Raw genomic sequence first — 13,327 nt, forward strand, 5'->3', positions numbered from 1 at the left:
ACACACATGTACTCAGTCTTGCTTCTACTGACTTTCATTTCCCTTCTCTCCAAAGCATATCTCCACTTCTCCAGACTAGACTGAACTTGCTCTCTACTCTCACTACAGATCACAATGTCATCTGCAAACATCATAGTCCATGGGGACTCCTGTCTGATCTCATCTGTCAACCTGTCCATCACCACTGCAAACAAGAAAGGATTCAGAGCTGATCCTTGGTGTAATCCCACCTCCACCTTGAATGAGTCTGTCATTCCGACTGCGCATCTCACCGCTGTCACACTATTCTTGTACATGTCCTGCACTACCCTAACATACTTCTCTGCCACGCCAGACTTCCTCATACAATGCCACAACTCTTCTCTTGGCACCCTATCATAAGCTTTTTCTAAGTCCACAAACACACACTGTAACTCTTTCTGTCCTTCTCTGTACTTTTCCAACAGTATTCTCAGAGCAAACATTGCATCTGTAGTGCTCTTTCTCGGCATGAAACCATATTGCTGCTCACAGATCTTCACCTGTTTTCTAAGCCTAGCTTCTACTACTCTTTCCCATAACTTCATGCTGTGGCTGATCAGCTTTATGCCTCTGTAGTTACTGCAGCTCTGCACATCACCCTTGTTCTTGAAAATAGGAACCAGGACACTTCGTCTCCACTCCTCAGGCATCCTCTCACTTTCCAAGATTTTATTAAACAATCTGGTTAGAAACTCTACTGCCATCTCTCCTAGACATTTCCATGCCTCCATTGGAATGTCATCTGGACCAACTGCCTTTCCACTCTTCATCCTCTTCATAGCAGCCCTCACTTCGTCCTTGCTAATCTCTTTTACTTCCTGATTTACTCTCACCACATAATCCAGCCTTTTCTCTCGCTCATTTTCTTTATTCATCAACTCTTCAAAATATTCCCTCCACCTTCTCAGCACACACTCCTCACTTGTCAGCACATTACCATGTGCATCTTTTACCACCATAACCTGCTGCGCATCCTTTCCAGCTCTGTCCCTTTGTCTGGCCAATCGGTACAAGTCCTTTTCTCCTTCCTTACTATTCAACTTCTTGTACAGCTCGCAATATGCCTTTTCCTTTGCTTTTGCCACTTCTCGCCTTACACCGCATCTCCTTGTACTCCTGTCTACTTTCTTCATCTCTCCGACTATCCCAAAACTTTTTCGCCAACCTCTTTCTCCTTATGCTTTCCTGGACCTCTTCATTCCACCACCAAGTCTCCTTGTCTTCCTTCCACTGTCCAGATGTCATACCCAGTACTGCCCTAGCTATCTCCCTCACCACATCTGCAGTACTTTTCCAGTTGTCCAAAATTGCTTCCCCTCCAACTAGTGCTTCTCTCACCTGCTCGCTAAATTTCACACAACAGTCTTCCTCCTTCAGCTTCCACCATCTGATCCTTTGTTGAGCTCTCACTCTCTTCTTCTTCTTCTTTATCTCTAAAGACATCCTACAAACAACCATCCTATGCTGTCTAACAACATTGTCTCCTGCCACCACCTTACAGTCTTTGATTTCTTTTAGCTTGCATCTCCTATAAAGAATGTAGTCCACCTGTGTGCACCTTCCTCCACTCTTATATGTTACCCTGTGCTCCTCCCTTTTCTTAAAGTAGGTATTCACCACAGCCATTTCCATCCTTTTTGCAACTGTCCTTCCCCATTCCTATCCTTGATACCATATCTACCCATTACTTCCTCATCACCTCTGTTCCCTTCACCAACATGCCCATTGAAGTCTGCTCGTATCACCACTCTTTCATGCTTGGGCACACTCTCCACCACCTCATCTAACACACTCCAGAAATCTTCTTTCCCCTTCATCTCACAACCTACCTGTGGGGCATATGCACTGATGATATTCATCATCACCCCTTCAATTTCCAACTTCACACTCATCACCCTGTCAGACACTCGCTTAACCTCCAACACACTTTTAACATACTCTTCCTTTAAAATGACCCCCACCACCATTTCTCTTCCTGTCCTCACCATGGTACAACAACTTGTACCCACCGCCAATGCTCCTGCTCTTACTTCCCTTCCACTTGGTCTCTTGCACACACAATATGTCTACCTTTCTCCTCTCCATCATATCAGCCAGCTCTCTCCCTTTACCAGTCATACTACCAACATTCAAAGTCCCCACTCTCATTTCCACCCTTCTAGTTTTCTTCTTCTCCCGCTGTTCTCCTCCTCTTCTTCGTCGTCTTCGCCCCAGCAGTAGCCCAATTTCCACCGGCACCCTGTTGGGCAATAGCACCAGTGGCGGACGTTGTTAACCCGGGCCGCGACCGATCCGGTATGGGAATTCGATTCTGAGTCTGCATAGTTGTGTTGGCTTGTTTTACACCGGATGGCCGTCCTGACGCAACCCTCCTCATTTATCCGGGCTTGGGACCGGCACTCAGAATGTACTGGCTGCACAGAGAATAAAAATAGGTTTTAAGTCTTGACTTAAAAATGGCCACAGACTCTAACTGCCTCACAGTCGCAGGAAGACTGTTCTACAGAGCACGTGCATGATAAGAAAAAGCCTGCTGACTTTGACCCGCTGATTTCTTCACCCTGGGAACACAGAGTAGTCCCGCATCCTGCAACCGCAAAACCCGGGCCGGCACGTAGGGTTTCACCAGATCAGCCAGATAGACAGCGCCAGTCCACAAACACTTTATGTCAATAATAAAACCTTAAAATCTGCTCTCACAGAGACAGGGAGCCAGTGTAAAGATGCCAAAATGGGTGTGATATGTTCAAACCTTCTGCTTCATGTCAAAGTCTGGCAGCAGCGTTCTGAACCAGCTGAAGACCCCTAATGCTGGACTGCATTAATCCTGAAAACAGGACATTACAATAATCTAATCTAGAAGAAACAAAAGCATGAATCAGGGTCTCAGCATCAGCCATAGACAGGATGGGGCAGATCCTCCCTATATTTTGCAGATGGAAAAAAGCAGTCCTAGTAATATCCCTGATGTGGAGGTCAAAGAACAATTTGGGATCAAAAATTACCCCAAGGTTCCTCACTTTGTCCACATGATGTATGACACACGAACACAGGCTGAGCACCAGCTGATCAAATTGATGCTGATGTCTCGCTGGACCAAGAACCATCAATTCAGTCTTGTCAGAGTTTAAAAGTAGGAAGTTACTAGACATCCAACTTCTCACTGATAGAAGACAGTCTTCCAAGGATTTTATGGGAATGAGATTTCCCGCAGTTATCAGCATGTACAGCTATCATCCGCATAACAATGAAAGGCAATCCCAAAACACTGCAGTATATGGTACATACAGGGAGAAAAGCAAGGGGCCTAAAACGGATCCCTGTGGAACCCCGAATCTCATGTCACTAAGGTTAGAGGTAGTGTTATTATACAAAACACATTGAGAACAACTGGACAGGTATGACGTCAACCACGCAAGGGCACTTCCAGTAATCCCCAAAAAGATTCTCCAACCTATTGAGCAAAATATGATGATCCACGGTATCAAATGCAGCACTAAAATCTAACACCACCAAAACCGTAGTGGTGTCTGAATCCATTGCTCGCAGAAGATAATTCACTACTTTAGTGAGCGCTGTCTCTGTGAAATGATATTTCCTAAAAGCAGACTGCAACGGCTCAAAAAGATCATTGAGGTGGTCTACAAGCTGCTGTGAAACCACCTTTTCGAAAATTTTGGAACAGAATGATAGATTTGATATCGGCCTATAATTTTTCAATACACTAGGGTCAAGATTTGATTTCTTAAGTGATGGTTTAATCACTACAGATTCTGACCTGGATATCGAGCCAATAACATTAAATTATGTAAGGAAAGTATTAAACTTACCCTGACACCGACACATTCCAGAAGATTAGTGTTGATAGTTTACATGGATCCGATGTGTTCCAGCTTCAATCAATTCCTTTGCAGATGATCATGAGTCCCATTTTAGTCCAGGCACTGCCAGGCAATATCAAGGTACAGAAGCTGAACTTGAACATGGTCTTGAAAACCAGTGGTGGGCACAGATAACCAAAAAAAATTAACTTCGATAACAGATAATCAGATAACTGAAAAGTTATCTTTGATAAAGATAAAACATAAACCACCCAAAAATGTATCGAAAGTTACAAGCTAACTGATACTTCCAGTATTGTCTCTGGTACATTTGCAACTACTATAAACTGAATTTGAGTTTTAACACCACGATTGCTTCTGGTAGCATCAAAAGCGACAACAGACCCAAACAATGAGCCCACACTTCTGTCTTTGAACATCTTGCCCCCTGCTGGAAGCTCTTGTTTACTACACAGCTTCCAGCACAGAAGAAAGCTGAGAGCAGCCACAAAGCCCAGTTCTCTACTCAATCACAACGCTCTGGTCAGGCAGAGGTCTTGGAAAATAAAGCAGTGCTGACTTATGGTTTTGATTTATGAATAACATTAATACCGATAGAATAACTCGATTAATGTCAATTCTGTCATTTGTACAAAGTTAAAATATAACATATCTTTTAATGTTGAATAATGCACTAATTCTGAGGTTTTGTAACAAACACAGATTGCAAAGGATTCTGGGTAAAATGTGCCTCTGCTAAACACTGATTGGTTCAGTCATTCATTATGTAAACCAACACGTTAATGTGACGTGTGTCGTGTGTTGGTGTTTACAGATAAATGTGCTTTTGTAAAATATTCCATTTTTTTTATTTGTATAATCAGGTATTTTTACGGAGCCCTGGAAGTGCCATCGCAAAATGTTTTGCATGTGGAGAGAATGTGCGCTCATTTTATTATATTGTGCGCACATTTTATGATGTTGTGTGCACGTGTTATTATATTGTGCATGTTTTATTATATTGTAAAACGTGCACTCAATACTGTCTTGACACATAAATGTTGGCTTTACACTGTGTGAGTTTTGGCCCTTTTTCAGATGATTTTTCATTCGTGCAAGTATTTTTTGGACCGAGTTTCAGAATAATCGTGCATCCTGCATCATGTAGTGTACATGGAGTAACAAGCTGCGATTAACATCTCACGACCACCTCCTGATCGCTGATCGTATGGTCGAATGAAAATCAAGCCTGTTTGATATTATTGTGGTTGACCGTCGTGAGGGTATCCTGCTGCTGAAGAGCTACAAGCATCCAACCGCTTGCACTGTGCATGTGCAAACACAGCAGACCTGTCTTGTAATGTTTTTTTTTTGTTGTTGTTGGTTTGTTTTTAAACTTTGATTTCTCCCATCGAGAGTTTTTGTAAATTAAATTTGAAAAAAAAGCTTACGTTTTGCTTCTGGAAACACAAGTCCGACGCATGGTTTTTGAACGTACAATGTGTGTGAGAACATAAATCGGGTGCTCTGAACTTTTACACCGTGCAGTTCTGTGGTACAGTTTGAACTGAAACCAAGTACAGTGATTAAAAATATACAGTGTCTGCCCAGCTTCAGGATGAATACTGCCATGAACACTACTGGCCAGTAGATGGCAGTAGAGACCGTGAAAACAAAATTCGAAATAATCCGTGTTTGCTACATTTAAGATGCGTGGAATTTAACAAACGCAAATACAATAACAATGTTTATAAACCCAGAGTTTTAGGCACTAGAGTTTAATGCTGTTGTCCATGGAGCCTGAACAGAGTGTCTGAAATGCATTTGTCCTGTCGTAAATGTCCTGAGATTACCCTATCCTACCCATAATGCACTGCTGGGCAGAGCATGTGCTCACTAAAACCTTAAAAATTAGCGCATTACTTTAAAACTAAAACATATATCTGATATTTTCACTTTATAAAACTTCAGATGTGACAGTAATTTTAAATAACTTGCCCGAAATTAGTTTGGTTAAAATTTGAACCATAAGTTAAAAATGTATGCCTCTGGATGACTTTGGTGATATTGCCAGTGTATCAGTATGTTGTTAAAGGAAATTATGTTTTTTTTTTTGTGACCAGTTCTTTGCCTGCAGAGGACAGAGTGGTTTCTCCTAAAAGCAGCTCTCTTCTGTTTGCAGAGGGTAGAACTATACATCTGTTAGGAAACTTTTAACAGATAGGTGCTCAACTGATTTTAAATTTTAAAAATGTTTGTCACTGTTCAGCTTTGTTTACTATGTTATCGGTCTAAAAGTTATCGGACAAAAATTTACCGGAAGATAATTAGTCCGATAATGGGTTTTTACAGTTATCTAAAAAGATAATCTGATAATGAAAACATTATCTTCGATAATTATCTGTTATCGGATTATCGGAACTGTGCCCACCACTATTGAGAACCATCCCTGGTTGCTGATGAAACCATTGTATCATTGCTGCCAGAATGACAGAGAATGATCTACAGCTACAGGTTGTCTCGTGCACATCATGTGGTGGAGAATGCATTTGGAATCTTGTCTCAAAGATAAATTATTATAATATATATTGTAATAGATTGGTGAAACCACTGCATTTTCATTCCTTCTCATGAGTTACAGCTGTAAAATTATGTTTATTATTGCTGGAATGTGTTCTCATGGTGACTTGTTTTGGTGTGTTTTTCCTTTTTCTGGTGTTGCATGTGTTTGTGTTATGAAGATTATTGTTGCATGTTTGTGGTGTGTTGTATTTTGAAAGGTACAGCTGCAGAGGGAATATCCTGTCGAGCTTGTTATATATTTCCTGTCGTGTTGTCACGTGATGTTACTGCAAGTGTATTTAAGCAGCAGGCAGGAAGAGGGAGCTCATTCCCGCTGCAAACCTTGCAGAGATGACATTGCTGAGACTGTGCCTTCAATAAATCACTTAATAGAGAACTCCGAGGGGTATTACGAAGATGACTACTGAGGCACAACGAGCAACATCCTCTGGAGAAGGTGGTAACAAGGAAAGAGGTGCAACAGGCACCACATCGGAGGCTGATGGAACAGACTCATTTTCAAAGGAGATGAAAGGACAACGAACTTTGGGAGATAAAGTTCCTCGCTTACTTGAAAACGCTGAGCTTAAAAGACACGATCTTAGCCATCGCTGAGCCAGACGTAGAAAGAAATACAAAATGTTATGCAGAATTAATTCAACTTATTGATGATAAAAGCCTGTCGTTAGCGATGAGAGATGCCACTGACGACGGAAACGTACGCCAGCCAGGGTCAGCCGAGGATAATCGGCCTCTACACAGAGCTCACCTCCCTGCAGAAAGAACCTGGAGAGACAGTGACAGGATACGTGTTTTTCATGCTGAAAAAGCTATAACACGTCTGAGAAACGCAAAAGTAGTAATTAGTGATGGACTCATACGTAATAGCGTTGATTCTGAAAGGCCTTCCAGAGTCATACAAGCCTTTTGCTATTCACACGACACAGAGCAACGAAGAGTTAATGTTTATCCAGTTTAAAAGCAGACTTCGAAGCTACGAGGAGACAGAAAAGTTTGAAAGTAAACCAAAGTCAGATAACGTAATGAAAGTAGGCACAATGGAATTGGGCTATTAGTAAAAAAAAATAGAAAAGGGGGTGTTCACAATAATAGTAGTGTGGCATTCAGTCAATTTTGTGGAACAAACAGGTATGAATCAGGTGTCCCCTATGTAAGGATGAAGCCAGCACCTGTTGAACATGCTTTTCTCTTTGAAAGCCTGAGGAAAGTGGGACGTTCAAGACATTGTTGAGAAGAACAGCGTAGTTTGATTAAAAAGTTGATTGGAGAGGGGAAAACTTATACGCAGGTGCAAAAAATTATAGGCTGTTCATCTACAATGATCTCCAATGCTTTAAAATGGACAAAAAAAAAAAAAAAGATGCGTGGAAGAAAATGGAAAACGGAAAAAATGGATAGAAGAATAACCAGAATGGCAAAGCCTCACCCATTGATCAGCTCCAGGATGATCAAAGACAGTCTGGAGTTACCTGTAAGTGCTGTGACAGTTAGAAGATGCCTGTGTGAAGCTAATTTATTTGCAAGAATCCCCCGCAAAGTCCCTCTGTTAAATAAAAGACAGGTGCAGAAGAGGTTACAATTTGCCAAAGAACACATCAACTGGCCTAAAGAGAAATGGAGGAATATTTTGTGGACTGATGAGAGTAAAATTGTTCTTTTTGGGTCCAAGGGCCACAGACAGTTTGTGAGACGACCCCCAAACTCTGAATTCAAGCAGTGAAGGCAGTGAAGCATGGTGGTGCAAGCATCATGATATGGGCATGTTTCTCCTACTATGGTGTTGGGCCTATATATCGTATACCAGGTATCATGGATCAGATGGATATGTCAAAATACTTGAAGAGGTCATGTTGCCTTATGCTGAAGAGGACATGCCCTTGAAATGGGTGTTTCAACAAGACAATGACCCAAAGCACACTAGTAAACCAGCAAAATCTTGGTTCTAAACCAGGGGTAGGCAACCTGTTCCAGAAAGAGCCATGAGGGTGCAGGTTTTCTTTGCAGCCACTGACTCCACCAGGTGATTTCACTGATTAACTGATTCCATCTGCTCAAAGTGATATTAATCAGTAAAATCACCTGGTGGAGTCAGTGGCTGCAAAGAAAACCTGCACCCTCATGGCTCTTTCTGGAACAGGTTGCCTACCCCTGTTCTAAACCAACAAAATTAATGCCTCGCAGATGTGAAGAAATCATGAAAAACTGTGGTTATACAACTAAATACTAGTTTAGTGATTCACAGGATTGCTAAAAAAGCAGTTTGAACATAATAGTTTTGAGTTTGTAGCATCAACAGCAGATGCTACTATTATTGTGAACACCCCCTTTTCGACTTTTTTTTTTTTTTTTTTTACTAATAGCCCAGTTTCATAGCCTTAAGAGTGTGCATATCATGAATGCTTGGTCTTGTTGGATTTGTGAGAATCTACTGAATCTACTGGTACCTTGTTTCCCATGTAACAAGAAATGTACTCAAAACCTGGATTAATCTTTTTAGTCACATAGCACTACTATTATTCTGAACACTACTGTATTTGAACACCCTGTGGCTTTGCAAGTTCTCCCACTTAGAAATCATGGAGGGGTCTGAAATTTTCATCTCAGGTGCATGTTCACTGTGAGACATAATAAAAAAAAAAAAAAAAATCAAATCACAATGTATGATTTTTTAAATAATTTATTTGTACGTTACTGCTGCAAATAAGTATTTGAACACCTGCCAATCAGCAAGAATTGTGGCTCACACAGACCTGTTAATTTTTCTTTAAGAAGCCCTCTTATTCTGCACTCTTTACCTGTATTAATTGCACCTGTTTGAACTTGTTACCTGTATAAAAGACACCTGTTCACGCACTCAATCAATCACACTCCAACCTATCCACCATAGCCAAGACCCTAAGGACACCTGTCTAAGTCTAAGAACACCAGGGACAAAACTGTAGACCTGCACAAGGCTGGGATGGACTACAGGACAACAGGTAAGCAGCTTGGTAGAAGACAACAACTGTTATGATTATTTATTAGAAAGTGGAAAAAACACAAGATGACTGTCAATCTCCCTCGGTCTGGGATTCCATGCAAGATCTCACTTTGTGGGGTAAGGATGATTCTGAGAAAGCTCAGAACTACACAGGAGGACCTGGTCAATGACCTTAAGAGAGCTGGGACCACAGTCACAAAGATCATATTAGTAACACATGATGCTGTCATGGTTTAAAATCCTGCAGGGCAGCAAGGTCCCCTTGCTCAAGCCAGGCCCGTTTGAATTCACCAGTGACCATCTGGATGATCCAGAGGAGGCATGGGAGAAGGTCATGTGGTCAGATGAGACCAGAATAGAGCTTTTTGGAATCAACTCCATTTACCATGTTTAGAGGAAGAGAACAACCCCAAGAAAACCATCCCAACCATGAAGCATGGGGGTGGTAACATCATACTCTGGGGGTGCTCTTCTGCAAAGGGGACAGGAAAACTGCACCATATTGAAGGGAGGATAGATGGGGTCATGTATTGCGAGATTTTGGCAAACAACCTCCTTCCCTCAGTAAGAGCATTGAAGATGGGTCATGGCTGGGTCTTCCAGCATGACAATGACCCCAAACACACAGCCAGGGCAACTAAGGAAGGGCTCCGTAAGAAGCATTTCAAGGTCCTGGAGTGGCCTGGCCAGTCTCCAGACCTGAACTCAATAGAAAATCTTTGGAGGGAGCTGAAACTCCAAACCTGAAAGATTTGGAGAAGATCTGTATGGAGGAGTGGACCAAAATCCCTGCTGCAGTGTGTGCAAACCTGGTGAAAAACTACAGGAAACGTTTGACCTCTGTAATTGTAAACAAAGGCTACTGTACCAAATATTAACATTGATTTTCACAGGTGTTCAAATACTTATTTGCAGCAGTAACATACCAAAAAAAAAAAAAAAAAAAAAATCGTACATTGTGATTTCCAGATTTTTTTTTTTTTGATTATGTCTCTCACAGTGGACATGCACTGAAGATGAAAATTTCAGACCCCTCCTTGATTTGTAAGTGGGAGAACTTGCAAAACCACAGGGTGTTCAAATACTTATTTTCCTCACTGTACATAAGAGACTATTATTTGAGAACAAGAAAAAACAATGAAACATGCACTGAGGGGAGCTTGAATGGTATGACGAATGATGATAAATTGAAAATAGCCTGTGATCTCAAGATGTGGCATCAAATATTCGGACACTGTGATATGGATGATGTTATGAAATTACAAAATGTGGTAGAGGCAGTGTTGCCACAGTTACTTTGAAAAAAATAATCCAATTACTGATTACTCCTTGAAAAAGTAACTTAGTTACTTTACTGATTACTCAATTGTAAAAGTAACGAAGTTAGATTACTAGTTACTTTTTTAGTTACTTTCCCCAGCTGCCGACAACAACCCACCTCAACATGACAATGATACCTGTTTTGCCAAAACTTACTTTATAGTCACCCTTTCTTAACTTAAATGAAAATAAATACTTGTTTTATAAAAAGTAAAATAAAGACCTCTTTCTTGACCTCATATTTAACTGTTGACAGCACTGTAACAGTAAAACTTGCAATTTTGAACCTACATTGTTTATAAATGTAACTATTAAATTCATTCTAGCATTTTCTAACATTTAAATTCTCTCTAAATATTTTACTTGTCAAAATTAATATTATTTTAAGTAGTATTAGTAGTTGTAGTAAAAAATGGCTTCAAAACTGGACCTTTAATCCAGGGGTGTTGTGGGGAGGGGGGGCACATCCCTCCCCATTCCATCTGGATTCGCCCCTGCTTTGGTGGTTGAGCACAAAGAATGGATAACATTTATTTATGCAGAAAACAGGACCAGATTTACAGGTAAGAAAGTTTTATTGCGTTTTCACATCATGTGGTCCTCAGAGAGTTTAGGTGCATTTGAGTGGAAAATAGTGTTAGTTGTTGACGCGTCGCGGAGGATCAGCTGTTTTTAACGAGACGATATGGAGCGGCTCAGCTCAGAATTCTAAATAAAGGAGGAAAAAAAGTATAAAAATGTCTTTGTAAAGCTCAGTGCAGGTGTGCTGATCACTGCGCTTTAAGAGGTGAGAACGAGTCGAGCAGCTGCAAAAAACCGTGGATGAAAAGCTCACAGCTCGCTGAAAGTGGGCAGTTCAGTACCTCCTGCCCACGGACCAAGTTTAATGCTGCTATCGACCCACAATGCAAAAATAATAGTAACGCACAGTGACATGGAGAAGTAACTTTAATCTGATTACTGATTTGGAAAGATTAACGCGTTAGATTACTCGTTACTAAAAAAAGTGGTCAGATCACTGGGTAGAGGGTATGAAAGTTACTGACAACAGCCAAATGGAGTGTAACGTGTGTAGAGGGGAAATTCTCTAACGGCAGAAATAGAGTCAGATGTTAAAGCAGGTGGACTGCTACAGTTAGTCCATATTGATCTATCAGACACTATTGACTCTACAGACTTAGAGGGACAGAAATAATTTCCTTTACTTTTCTCAAGGAGATGTTGCAGCTTATTTTTTGAAGAATAAGAGTGATGTGACCATGGTGGGTCTGCGGGTCACAAGAGCTTTCTCTTTTCATGCCCCTGTTCTGTGGAATGATCTCCCTGTGTCAATAAAAGTCAGATTCTATAGAGACTTTCAAGTCCAGATTAAGAAGCACTTATGTTCCCTTTCGTATGGCTAGCATACTGGCATAATATGTTTTCTATGCTTTTTACTCTTTTAATACATTTTATTAGTAAACAGAGCGGGCCGCGGCCTCAACTTTATCTAAATTCTTGGTCTCTTAGTGAAGCTTAGGGCTAGTGGCCGGCAATCACCTTAGTATTTCTTCTGTTTTTCTTGTTACTTAATGCTGACAAATTATACTGTATTTCTTGTCTTTCTGCCTGATTGTTTTTTTTTCCTCTCTGAGGCGCGGCTCCATCCAGAGATGGAGTGGGTGTCTTTTTTCTGCAGGCCTCCTGTCCTGGACACGAGCATGGACTCGCAAAATTTCTTGTATATTCGTTTTGTTAACTGTGTCACTAGCATGGCCCAAGCAGAGGGTCGCCCCTTTGAGTTTGGTCTGCTTGAGGTTTCTTCCTCAAATCTTCAGATTTTGCACCCTACGGTGACGTTAAGTGTTTCAGATCAGACAATGGTGCAGAATACATGAGTAATGATTTTCAAACATTGATGAGAGATAAAGGCATTAGGCATGAGATGTCATCACCGTACTGTCCACATCAAACTAGAACAGCAGAGAGACAGCGGAGAACACTTTTTGAAACGGAAAGGTGCATGTTATTCGAAAAAGGGTTACCAAATGAACTATGGCCTTATGCTATACAGTGTGCTGCCCACATTTGTACCAGATGTTACAATAACAGAATTAAAAACACTCCATATTTCTTAATGACAGGAAAGAAACCCGATCTGTCAAACGTGTGGATTTTTGAGTAAGACTGTTATTCATTCAAAAACGACCACAAGAAACTAGACCCAAGAGGTGAAAAAGCAATGTTTGTGGGATACAGCAAGAACAGCTCAGCTTATTTGGTGTCACGGTGTACCACCCATAGGCAAGAAACGCATCTAGACACAGATGGGTAAAGTTCATCAAAGGAAATGGTGTTGATCAACAGATTCAGACAGATGAGGTATCTTGGCATCCAAGATTACAAAAGCCCAAAACAGGTAGACAAAAGACATGTTGTGACACTATCAACCCGGGACATTACTGAAAATGTCACTTCATATGTGACAGAGAGGAAGTAATTCTCGATGAAACTCAAAGCGAACAATTGTTAGATGATTTCACAAGGGGAGAAAATGACGGTGAGGAAATTCAAGCAAAGCAAAATGATCGTTACCCGAAAAGAGGGAAAGATTTGATTAAGA

Source organism: Thalassophryne amazonica, chromosome 16, assembly GCF_902500255.1.
Source record: "Thalassophryne amazonica chromosome 16, fThaAma1.1, whole genome shotgun sequence".
In the NCBI taxonomy this organism is placed as follows: Eukaryota; Metazoa; Chordata; class Actinopteri; order Batrachoidiformes; family Batrachoididae; genus Thalassophryne; species Thalassophryne amazonica.